Genomic DNA, 11,028 nt, shown 5'->3' with positions numbered 1-11,028 from the left:
TGTACAACACGTGAAAACTGTAAAAAAAAAAAAAAAAATGTCCTGCAACAAAGAGTCTGGACAAGTTGCTTTCCCTGCCTGCTTTATTTCACCGTATGTTAAAGGGATACTGTCATGGGAAAATTTTTTTTTTCAAAATGAATCAGTTAATAGTGCTGCTCCAGCAGAATTATGCACTGAAATCCATTTCTCAAAAGAGCAAACAGATTTTTTTTATATTCAATTTTGAAATCTGGCATGGGGCTAGACATATTGTCAATTTCCCAGCTGCCCCAAGTCATGTGACTTGTGCTCTGATAAACTTCAATCACTCTTTACTGCTGTACTGCAAGTTGGAGTGATATCACCGCCTCCCTTTTCCCCCCAGCAGCCTAACAACAGAACAATGGGAAGGTAACCAGATAACAGCTCCCTAATACAAGATAACAGCTGCCTGGTAGATCTAAGAACAGCACTCAATAGTAAAAACCCATGTCCCACTGAGATACATTCAGTTACATTGAGAAGGAAAAACAGCAGCCTGCCAGAAAGCATTTCTCTCCTAAAGTGCAGGCTCAAGTCACATGACCAGGGGCAGCTGTGAAATTGACAAAATGTCTAGCCGCATGTCAGATTTCAAAATTGAATATAAAAAAAATTTGTTTGCTCTTTTGAGAAATGGATTTCAGTGCAGAATTCTGCTGGAGTAGCACTATTAACTGATGTGTTTTGGAAAAAACATGTTTATCAAACATATATCATTACCTTTATCTATATATAACTAACAATATGCTAAAATATTTATATGTAATCTACCTATAATACATACCTCTATAGTCCTATCTCACTTTGTACTCAACTTTATACTTTAAACTGAATATTATGGTGACCTCTGTAGTAGGAAAAGGTTAAAGGGGAACTGTAATAGCTATAAACATGCACCATATCAGTTTATATAGGATTTACCTGCATGCAGATTCCTTTGCCTGCTAACTTTGCCAAATGAGTGAATCTTTAGGTTTGGCAAGCTTAAACGAAAAGCAAAGTCGTTTACCACTTGCCAAATGTTAGGCACTCCCAAGTGAATGTATTTACTTACCTGAAACCCCAGGCCTGTGCTCCTGTCAGCAGAAAACTGCACCGCCCTGGGGTTATTCCAGAGAGCACCATGCTTTTCGTCCGGCTTCTTCTTCCTTCAGATTTCCCGGAGAAGACACATGTGCAGTAGAATGAAAAAGCTGACTTTTTAGTTAAAGTTTGGCTTTTTTACTAAACACGATCCCATAGTTTATTATGTTCATTTTGCCTTAATAAACACAATCCCACAGTTAAAGCAACTATCCCGAAGACCATTTTGCCTTACTAAACACTATCCCATAGAAAAAACAACAATCCTGGAGACGATCTTACCTTATTAAACACTATTCCATGGTTACAGCAACAATTCCCGAGACCTTCTTGCCTTACTATACACACTATCCCACAGTAACAGCAGCAATCCCCAGACCATCTTACTATACACACTATCCACAGTTACAGCAACAATTTCGGAGCCCATCTTGCCCTACTATACACTTTACTCAGTCTCACTCACACACAGGCACTCATACTCAGTCACACAAACACAGAATGTGCATCTTACCATCATGAAAGCAGCACCATTTTGTAAGACAATCTGTCTCTCACACACAGCATCATGTGGTCTGCATGCCTATGTCAGAAGGTCTAGAACTTTGTGACAGGAAGGCTCCCGGCATGTGAAGCAGGGCCCGGTGTTTTAAGTCACTACTTACATCAGAAACAACTAGTGCCAAAGAAGAGGGACAAAGAGAGTTACGGCCGTCGCACAATCTATAATATACAAATTGTAATTGACTGTGTTGTGCTGGAATACTTGTGAACTTCAAATTCTCTCAATATTTATTATGTTCATTGTGGTTACAAACATCAAATAAACAATTTATTGTTGTGGAAACCCAAATTGATTGTGATTATCGTGGATACAAGTGAGAAAAGAACAAGGAAAAGCCTTGATTGATTATATCATGATTAAAGTGCTAATAGTGCTTAAACGGATTATCTAATACATGATTCACATTTCATTAGACAATAAATAGACCAATTAAAACTTAACATTTAATAGCTCCATTGATTAAAACCACTTAAAAATAAATAGATGTAATTGATCTGGTGTATACGTAGTAAGGGAATACAGCATACATGATAATTTCATGTGCTGGTCCCACCTAGATCCCACATCGACCAAATGCCCTCAAATTGATTATATAACTTGGGGAACACAGGGGAATGTATATACAGTAGTACAGAGATTGGAATAATTGCTAAGTAAGTAGGAACGGTGAACAGACCATCAACTAAGTATCACTTCCTAAAAAAGCATCAATTCAGACATTTAGATCCAATGCGGTGTGCGAGTAGTGATTAGCTATCACTTTGTCCTCTCAGAGGCACCTAATAGTTGAAAGGCCTATTCCCTGGCACTGTGTATAAAGCAACACCTTGTATTGGATTATAAATTGAAAATAGTGAGCAAGTCGTCAATTGAATGACACTTCTCTAAATAAACATCACTCCAGACAAAGGTGTGCCGTTATTGTTAACTATCACTTTGTCCTTTCAGAGGCACTTAAAGGAACAGTAACATAAAAAGATTTTTTACAAAAATTCGTTAGTATACAACGAAAAAAAAACACCAAGAGAAATTAAAATGTAAAATTGCAAAGCCTTTATTAAGAAATAACTTACCGAATCTCCACTTCTGCTCCACGGCGATATGGCGACCATCCATAGTGCGGCGCTGGATTTCTCCTGCCTGGCTAGTACCCATAGTCTACTGACAGCAGGAAAAGCGACCCGACTGGATGAAGAGCTGAAGTCCCCGATGTGCGGCTCCTTCTACAGGGAGCCCATTATCCTCCCCTGCGCCCACAGCCTAACCCTATTCTGTGTGCCTGGAAATTCCTTGTCCCGACCCCAGACTCCCCGCAGAGCTGGCGCGCCTCGGGGGAGATCTTGTGGGGACTCAGCCTCCTACTGCGAGAGTGGCAGCGCAGGCGGGGGACTTCAATCACAGCTGACACCTAGTAAATAGCTGCTACGGCCACAAATATCCAGGTTGGGGACACTTGCTCTAAGCCAAATAAAGAAGCTGCTTCATTCACTTATCCACACATTCTCGCTGCGTCTTGCTCTCGCTACCTCGTTCTTCTAGCCACTATCCCCTAAACCTTCTCCTGGATTCCCCCCTTAGTGTCTGTCCCAGCCATCCTTTAGTATTTCCCTTAGTACCCCTCTCCCCCAGCCGATTGCTTAGTTCACTGTCCTGCTCTGCGCACAACTGTCACCAGCCTCTCTGCTGGGCTTCTGAGCTGACAACTTCACTGTGCCTGCTTCTATTTCCTCCTCTACTTTTCCAAGTAGAGGAAGTTCCAAGGTGCCAGACACCTGCCTGACGCTGTGCACCCGACGCTTCAAAAGGCGATTCAGTGTAAGTGTGGCACCTTTACTGATTAGACACCTGCCTGAAGTCACCCCAGGTAGCCCCCCTAGCAGCCCATGTAATGTTGGGTCTCCCTCTCATCTCCAGGCGGTGGCAGGATGCCAAGTGTAAGTGTGGGTTGCTATGGTAACCGGGGGCTGAAGCTCTGGCACATGGCAATGCGTTTCCTTTCAGCACTAAAGGAAGAGACTGTCTCCTGCACTGGGGGCTGTTGCTAGGTTCCCTCTCCCCGAAACATGCCCATCTCCTCCTACCTTTACTTAAGTGACTAGCGAACCTCATGTCTCTTCTGTTTCACCTTGGACCTTCCTCTACTTGGAGAATTAGAGGAAGAAATAGAAGCAGGCACAGTGAAGTTGTCAGCTCAGAAGCCTAGCAAAGGGGCTGGTGACAGTTGTGCTCAAAGCAGGACAGTGAACTAAGCAATTGGCTGGGGGAGAGGGGTACTAAGGGAAATACTAAAGGATGGCTGGGACAGACACTAAGGGGGGAATCCAGGAGAAGGTTTAGGGGATACTGGCTAGTGGTAGCGAGAGTAGCGAGAGCAAGACGCAGCGAGAATGTGTGGATAAGTGAATGAAGCAGCGTCTTTACTTGGCTTAGAACAGGGGTCCCCAACCTGGATATTTGTGGCCCGTAGCAGCTATTTACTAGGCGGCCGCCTTGAGGTGTCAGCTGTGATTGAAGTCCCCTGCCTGCGCTGCCACTCTCGCAGTAGGAGGCTGAGTCCCCACAAGATCTCCTCCGAGGCGCGCCGGCTCTGCGGGGAGTCCGGGGTCGGGACAAGGAATTTCCAGGCACACAGGATAGGGTTAGGCTGTGGGAGCAGGGAAGGATAATGGGCTCCCTGTAGAAGGAGCCGCACATCGGGGACTTCAGCTCTTCATCCAGCCGGGTCGCTTTTCCTGCTGTCAGTAGACTATGGGAACTAGCCAGGCAGGAGAAATCCAGCGCCGCAATATGGATGGTCGCCATATCGCCGTTTCTGAAGAGGAGCGGAAGTGGAGATTCAGTAAGTTATTTCTTAATAAAGGCAATTTTTTGCAAATTTTACATTTAAATTTTTCTCTGTGGTTTTTTTTTCCGTTGTATTCTAACGAATTTTTGTAAAAAAATTTTTTACGTTACTGGTCCTTGAATAGTGAATGGCCTATTCCCTAGCACTTGTGTAAAGCAACACCTTGTACTGGAGAGTGAGAAGTCTACATGAGCGTATTGCGAAAATGGTAGTCGGTCCGTCGTGTGCCAGCATTTAGAAAAAAAAAAGTTTCATTCTGCCAATCCATGAGTTCCTTTCCCCCACCATTACATGAATGATTGCTGTAAGTTAGCAGAAAAGCTAAAACGCCTGACGCGCATTTCGCCTACTGAAGGCTTTCTCAAAGGCCACAGCAATCATTCATGTAACGGTGGGGGAAAGGAACTCAGGGGGGAGGTGGATTGGCAGAATGAATGAAAAATTTTTTTTTTGCTAAATGCTGGCACACGACAGACCGACTACCATTTTCGCAATACGCTCATGCAGACGTCTCACTCTCCAGTACAAGGTGTTGCTTTACACAAGTGCTAGGGAATAGGCCATTCACTATTAGGTGCCTCTGAGAGGACAAAGTGATAGTTAACAATAACGGCACACCTTTTGTCTGGAGTGATGTTTATTTAGAGACGTGTCATTCAATTGACGATCTGATCACTATTTTCAATTTATAATCCAATACAAGGTAATGCTTTATACACAGTGCCAGGGAATAGGACTTTCAATTATTAGGTGCCTCTGAGAGGACAAAGTGATAGCTAATCACTACTCGCACACCGCATTGGCTCTAAATGTCTGAATTGATGCTTTTTTTTAGGAAGTGATACTTAGTTGTTGGTCTGTTTGCCATTCCTACTTACTTAGCAATTATTCCAATCTCTGCACTATATACATTCCCCTGTGTTCCCCACTTTATATAATCAATTTGAGAGCATTTGGTCGATGTGGGATCTAGGTGGGACCAGCACATGAAATTATCACATGCTGACTTTTTAGTTAAAGTTTGGCTTTTTTACTAAACACGATCCCATAGTTAATGCAACAATGCCAGAGTCCATTTTGCCTTAATAAACACAATGCGACAGTTAAGGCAACTATCCCGAAAACCATTTTGCCTTACTAAACACTATCCCACAGAAAAAACAACAATCATTGAGACGATCTTACCTTATTAAACACTATTCCATGGTTACAGCAACAATCCCGAGAACATCTTGCCTTACTACACACACTATCCCACAGTAACAGCAGCAATCCCCAAGACCATCTTACTATACACACTATCCACAGTTACAGCAACAATACCGGAGCCCATCTTGCCTTACTATACACACTATCCACAGTAACAGCAGCAATCCCCGAGACCATCTTACTATACACACTATCCACAGTTACAGCAACAATTCCGGAGCCCATCTTGCCTTACTATACACACTATCCCACAGTAACAGCAACAATCCCCAAGACCATCTTACTATACACACTATCCACAGTTACAGCAACAATTTCGGAGCCCATCTTGCCCTACTATACACTATACTCAGTCTCACTCACTCACACACAGGAACTCATACTCAGTCACACAAACACAGAATTTGCATCTTACCCACATGAAAGCAGCACCATTTTGTAAGACAATCTGTCTCTCACACACAACATCATGTGGTCTGGGTGGGGCTCTGAAAAGATACAAAGTAAAATGTATAAAGCTGGAGCCAGGCCAAAATAGCTGCAGTGACATCTGTATAGAGAGAGAGAGAGGTAGAGAATCATCACTTACTAGCATCTTAAACTCCATTATAGGACACTTGCTCTTGCCCTGTTTGTGTAGAAACAACAGGGGGGCCACGTGCCCCCCTTCATGGATGCCTATGTCAGAAGGTCTAGAACTTTTTGACAGGAAGGCTCCTGGCATGTTAAGGAGGGCCCGGTGTTTTAAGTCACTACTTACATCAGAAACAACTAGTGCCAAAGAAGAGGAACTATCAAAGAGAGTTACGGCCATCGCACAATCTATAATATACAAATTGTAATTGACTGTGTTGTGCTGGAATACTTGTGAACTTCAAATTCTCTCAATATTTATTATGTTCATTGTGGTTACAAACAGCAAATAAACAATTCATTTTTGTGAAAACCCAAATTGATTGTGATTATCATGGATACAAGTGAGAAAAGAACAAGGAAAAGCCTTGATTGATTATATTATGTTTAAAGTGCTAATAGTGCTTAAACGGATTATCTGATACATGATTCACATTTCATTAGACAATAAATAGACCAATTAAAACTTAACATTTAATAGCTCCATTGATTAAAACCACTGAAAAATAAATAGATGTAATTGATCTGGTGTAAACGTATTAAGGGAATACAGCATATATTTTAATTTCATGTGCTGGTCCCACCTAGATTCCACATCGACTGAATGCTCTCAAATTGATTATATAATGTGGGGAACACAGGGGAATGTATATAGTGCAGAGATTGGAATAATTACTAAGTAAGTAGGAACGGCGAACAGATCAACAACTAAGTATCACTTCCTAAAAAAGCATCAATTCAGAAAAAAAAAAGCTTCATTCTGCCAATCCACCCCTGAGTTTCTTTCCCCCACCATTACATGAATTATTGCTGTAAGTTAGCAGAAAAGCTAAAACGCCTGACGCGCGTTTCGCCTACTGAAGGCTTTCTCAAAGGCCACAGCAATCATTCATGTAACGGTGGGGGAAAGGTTTCAGTTGCTGTGCGGCCCTTTGTGGAATGTTTAGAGGAGCCGCCTGGTTGTTTGGGCAGTGCTGCCTATAGCGTTATATGTGTCAGGGCGGTTGTCTGCCTCCGTTTAGATGACCGGAGTCTAGTGTCTGTATGCCCGGAGCCCTCGCTCAGTTAGGATCTTCTACACTGACCTGGTTCCGGTGCCGCCTTTATGTTTGTACTGCGATACGGTCGGGCTGTCTTCCGGGGATTGCAGGTAGGGGATGAGCCCGAAGATGTTAGCTATCGTTTCCCCTCGTTATCCTAATGTGTAGGACCTATATTGTAATATTTTTGTATGGCTGGTGCGTTGCGATGGCACACGATTGTAGCTCTATGACAGGAACTCAGCTAAAATGTCGCCATCTTTGGGTCCGACCCCCCGGAAGTTCTCAGTTTTTTCCTTTTTAACAACAATACATTTAAAATACAGATAAAAGACATCAGATATACAGCTAAAAACCCTCTAAAAGGGGGGCATTTAAAGCGCTTGGGGGCCCAGGAATATTAAGCTTTATGAGTTAAAGGAGAACTAAACCTGAAAAATGAATAGGAATAAAAATGCCATATTTTAATTCCTGAATTTATTGCACCAGCCTAAAGTTTCAGCTTCTCAATAGCAGCAATTATCCAGGACTTCAACCCTGTCAAAGGGGGTCACTATCTTGGAAAGCATCTGCGATACTCACATGAGCAGTGGGCTCTGAGCAGCTGTTGAGAAGTTAAGCTTAGGGGTTGTCACAAATTATCAAGCAGAAAATGAGGTTGGCCTGTTATATTAGCTGATGCTACAAGGCTGATTATTAAATTCTCATATTAGCTGCACTGGTTTCTGTGTTGCCTTGTAGTAATTATCTGTATTAATCACACTATTCTATGTGTACTGTATATTAGGGATGCACCGAATCCACTATTTTGGATTCAGCCGAACCCCCAAATCTTTCGCAAAAGATTCAGCCAAATACCGAACCAAATCTGACTCCTAATTTGTATATGCAAATTAGGGGTGGGAAGGGGAAAACATTTTTTACTTCCTTGTTTTGTGACAAAAGTCACAAGATTTCCCTCCCTGCCCGTAATTTGCATATGCACATTAGGATTCAGTTTCGGCAGGCAGAAGGATTCGGTCGAATCCGAATCCTGCTGAAAAACGAAGAATCCTGGCCGAATCCCGAACCGAATACTGGATTCGGTGCATCCCTACTGTATATTAAGTGACAGCAGCACAGAGCATATGTAGTAAATCATCAAAAAAGACAGTGGGGAGCTACTGGGGCTTTTTTGAAGACACATTTATTCCCTGCTAAAATGCTGTGGTTGCCTTGGGCTGGTACAGAATCCCAAAACATAATGTACAACATGTCTAGCCTACTTCTCAAGTTGACCAAATGTTTTATTATCTTCCTGACGGCAACAGGCAGCATGAAAACAACAGGACATCAAATATGAGATTTGGCTTTCACCCTAGGCTATTGAAGTGTAGCGTCCCAGTATAATTAGACTGTGCTCATTACATGAAAATACAAACCCACTATACAGTATTTGTCCAAATGCCAAGAACGTTTTTACTTGCGTGTAGTTGTACTGTGCATGAAGTCACAATAGCTGTGTGACAGAGACAGACAGAAGGAGGCACGCCAGATGATATATATGGACAGACACACAGATCTCATTACAGTGTATTGAGAGTATAAGGGGCATATTTATCAAGGGTCGAAGTTCGAAGTTAAAAAAACTTCAAACTTCGAATTCAAAAAGACCAACCGAATAGAGGTCTAAGGTTTTTGGGGGTCGAAGTAGTCCGTATTCGAATCGTACGATCAAAGGAATAGCGCCTTCGATCTACTTCGATTCGAAGTTTTTGAAAATTCACTTCGACCTTTGATAAATCTGCATATTTAGCAAGGGTTGAAGTTCGAAGTTAAAAAAACCTTTGAACTTTGAATTCAAAAAGACCAACCGAATAGAGGTCGAAGGTTTTAGGGGGTCGAAGTGGTCCGTATTCGAATCACATGATCGAAGGAATAGCACCTTCAATCTACTTCAATTCAAAGTTTTTTAAACTTCGATCTCCCAAACTCCAATTGCCTCCATACAGGTTCTAGGATGTCCCCCATAGGCTAAAACAGCACTTCAGCAGCTTTTTGGTGGCGAGTGGTCGAAGTCAAAGTTTTAAATCGATATTCGAATTTCGAAGTTTTTTTCAACTGGAATCGAAGTTAGACTATTTGATGGTCGAAGTACCCAAAAATTACTTCAAAATTTGAAGTTTTTTAGGCCACAATCTGCTTTTTTCTGAAAGTTTTTTTAATAATTTCCCCGATTTTGTAGTTTTCCTATGTAAGCAAATTTTCCCCATCAATAGGTAAGCTGCATCATGGTGGTTCTCCTCAGCTGCTGCTGGAATCACTGACCTTACAGTTCAGCAGCCACTTCCCATTCTGCTGAAGGGAAAGTGCACATGATCATTGCTTGAGAATGTCAGCTTCCATATTGTTGACTAAGAGTGTTTTAATGTTACTTCAGTGTACCCACAAGGCTCTGTATCCTAGTTCCAAATTCATAGGGAGTAGTTTATAGATTCACATGGCACAAGTGCTAATCGGTAAAAGGGCATGTCCCTCAATACTCATTTAACAAGCACTTGTGAGCCAGGAAAGGATGTACAATGCTTCTTGCACATAAGTCAGACTTAGAGAATGGGTAGTGTTTGCAAGGGATGCCTACATGAACCCCACCGCCCTCTTGGATGAAGCATTACCTAACTCCAGTCTCTGCACTCTAAAAAGAAAAGGCCTGCAGCCATTCTGCAACAGTAACATGCAGTGAGCAAAGCCACCAAAAAATGGTCAATTGCAGACTTTTTTTGCATTTTGCACAGTGTTCTGCACTTCAAATGACCCCTCATGACTAGGCATAATGTATATGGCACTCCAAGGAGAAGACTAATAACCTTCTATTTTTTTTCTAGTGTGGCAAATGATTTGTAACAGAACACACATTTTGAAGGCCTCAGTTAACCCAAATGACCACTGTGTTTCATATCCTGTAAATGAAATCCTTATTAAAGGAATCCTTTCATCGGAAAACATATTTTTTTCTAAACGCATCAGTTAATAGTGCTACTCCAGCAGAATTCTGTACTGAAATCCATTTCTCAAAAGAGCAAACAGATTTTTTTATATTCAATTTTAAAATCTGACATGGGGCTAGACATTTTGTCAATTTCCCAGCTGCCCCTGGTCATGTGATTTGTGCCTGCACTTTAGGAGAGAAATGCTTTCTGGCAGGCTGCTGTTTTTCCTTCTCAATGTAACTGAATGTGTCTCAGTGGGACATGGGTTTTTACTATTGAGTGCTGTTCTTAGATCTACCAGGCAGCTGTTATCTTGTGTTAGGGAGCTGTTATCTGGTTACCTTCCCATTGTTCTTTTGTTTGGCTGCTGGGGGGGGGGAAAGGGAGGGGGTGATATCACTCCAACTTGCAGTACAGCAGTAAAGAGTGATTGAAGTTTATCAGAGCACAAGTCACATGACTTGGGGCAGCTGGGAAATTGACAAAATGTCTAGCCCCATGTCAGATTTCAAAATTGAATATAAAAAAATCTGTTTGCTCTTTTGAGAAATGGATTTCAGCGCAAAATTCTGCTGGAGCAGCATTATTAACTGATTCATTTTGAAAAAAAAAATGTTTTTTACCATGACAGTATCCCTTTAAACAGTGCTTAGCAACGTC

The sequence above is a fragment of the Xenopus laevis genome, chromosome 8L (genome assembly GCF_017654675.1).
Source record: "Xenopus laevis strain J_2021 chromosome 8L, Xenopus_laevis_v10.1, whole genome shotgun sequence".
NCBI classification, from domain to species: domain Eukaryota; kingdom Metazoa; phylum Chordata; class Amphibia; order Anura; family Pipidae; genus Xenopus; species Xenopus laevis.
The sequence above is the reverse complement of the archived record's forward strand: the minus strand, read 5'-3'. Positions refer to the sequence as shown.